The sequence below is a fragment of the Stegastes partitus genome, unplaced genomic scaffold (assembly GCF_000690725.1).
Source record: "Stegastes partitus isolate 25-593 unplaced genomic scaffold, Stegastes_partitus-1.0.2 Scaffold1459, whole genome shotgun sequence".
NCBI lineage: Eukaryota > Metazoa > Chordata > Actinopteri > Pomacentridae > Stegastes > Stegastes partitus.
This window is the reverse complement of record NW_007579190.1, coordinates 161,058-163,644: the sequence shown is the minus strand read 5'-3', so window position 1 is coordinate 163,644 and position 2,587 is coordinate 161,058.

Here is a 2,587-nt window from a genome sequence, read left to right as displayed (position 1 = left end):
TCACCCCTCTCAGAAGTTTTCCCATCTTTTTGCTTTCTAACATTTAATACTGGTTAATGTGACATTTTCTTAATGTCAAAGTAAAAACACATTGTACAACGCAACGTCAATTCATTGATTTATTAGTATAAAATGTAAATGAGTGATTGCAGAAGTATTTCACTGCTTTAGGACACTCACCTAATTTATCATCTGAGTGCAGTGAATTTCAATTCAATTTATTTATATAGCGCAATTCACAACATGCTCACAATAGCTCTTGACTTAGTGAGGTGAAGACCTTAAGAGTTTAAACAGAGAACCCAACAATCCAAAGCTGCCGTTGGACTCTGAGCAAGCAGTCGGCAACAGTAGGAAGGAACCAAATGAGCCACTGCTTGGATTTGCAGACATAAACAGAAATGTAGGATATCACCAGCTGTGTCCTTAAGTTAAAACAAATATGTTGAATTCATTTTCTGCCTCACAAAACAGAAAGAATCCACAGCATTTTGTTATTTAGGTTAGGATTTTTATTTTAAACTCCTGCAGCTGCCACTAATGTCACAGCAGTGCAAACTCCACGAGTCCAGGACCTTTAACTCCAACCACCCAAGTTCAGTGTCTGACTCATGACAGGATGTGTTGTTCCAAAAAGCAAGTTTAAGCATTTTAACCAAAATGTAATCCACACACGCTCTACTGGAAGGAGAAGGTCAGCTGAGGCTGTGCCAAAGTGGCCGAAGTTTACAAAAAAGAAGAAGTTCACATCATGTTTCACTTCCTCCACCTGCCTTCAGAGGGGTCGCACCAAACTCTTCTGTGTGATGAAATGACACACTTGAAAGCTGGGGTGGACAAGAGGTTAAGCCATGGACAAGATAAACAAACAAACAAAAACCAACAAAACAGATGATATAATATAGATTACTAGTGGTGGTCCAGTAAAACCAGGAAAAACAATTAAATCTGGTAACAACGGTGCCACAAAAAATTAGCTCAAAAAATTGGAAAAAACTGACGATGATTGATTGTAATATAGATATACATACACCGTTGTCCATGAAGTTTGAATAGTTTTTGTTTTCAGACACATTCCTCTTTTAAATCCTATTTATACACATCGGTAATCACTTCTGACCAGGTGCAGTGATCAGTCCCAGTTACCCAACGATGAAACCAATTCTGATTTCTGGATCTGAGTGAAGAGTGGGACGTCCTGCCCACAGACACCATCAACCAGCTGGTGGACAGCATGCCACCATGTCTTAATGCATTGATCTGTGTCAGGGGTGGCCAGACTCAATATCAGTGACATTTGAAAGAGTAAAATTGGACATTCTAATGCATGAAATCCCCTCTCATATGTGTTTCCTGTTGAAGTGACCAAGGTTGAAAAATTTAAACAAAACTCTTAATCCTGGTGTTCAACATCTCTAATTTAGTTTAAGCCTGAAAACACAGTTAAAAAAGTACACTGTGGTTTAATTTTTTTTACTGTGATATGTATTGTATGTATATTGCGATATCAATAAAGCTTTGAGAAAATCTACACTTTATCTATCAGGAATAAATCACATTGTCACAATCATTTCATGAGAAGACGTAAAAAAACAAAAAACAAAAAAAACTTATTCCAACTTTATGGGCAACAGTGTGTATATACATATATATAGAGAGAGTTCATTTGCAAAAACAGATAACTCCATCTTCGCAAACCTTCAGAAAACCCACTCTTCCATCGTCTACCTGAGACAATATCAATCAGTTATCTCTATTTTTGTCATTTCTACTCAGTCAAATCCACTCAACTTCAGTTTGATTGATATTATCTCCAGCAAACAAAAAAATAAACTTTCTGAAAATGTACAAAAATGGAGTGATCTGTTTTTGCACATGAACTCATATATATGTGTGTGTGTATTTAGCAGATTTAGTATAGAAAATCTAAAATTCTGCTGTCACAGATTTTGAAAGAACAAATTATCACCTTTGATTTTTGATGTTGATATTTAGTATAGTTTTGGCCTGTTTTTTTTTTTTTAATTTCTCCAGTCAACATGCAAATTATTATTATTATTTTTTTTTTAATATATAATTTTTTTTTTTCTGGGGAGGGAGTTTCTAGGTGCTATCTGTAATTTAACCAACACTGAAAATCTGTAGAACTATTCAAAAAAATATTCACCACATTTCTTTTTTTTAAAAATTTTTTTACTCTTCTTTCAAAAAACTGCAGATATCTGTAAAATAATATTTTTGCTGATTTAAATACAGCAACAACAATTTTCCGTCATGATCAAACACTGTAAAAGAACAAATTGCCATTTATAAAAACACCTGTTATTTACTTTGTGTTTTTTTTTTTCTTTCCATTTTTTAAAATGTATTTCTAGTTGATATGCAAATGGGAATGGACTCCACTTGTACAGAACCTTTCTACCGTAGTGGTACTCAAAGCGCTTTACAGTTTCTCATTCACACATTCACACACCAGCAGAGCTTCCATGTAAGGGGCTGCCTGCTACTGGGAGCAACTTCAGGTTCAGGCTCTTCACCACGGACACTTTTGCGTGCCGAGTGGCGGAGGATTGAACTGCCAAGAATC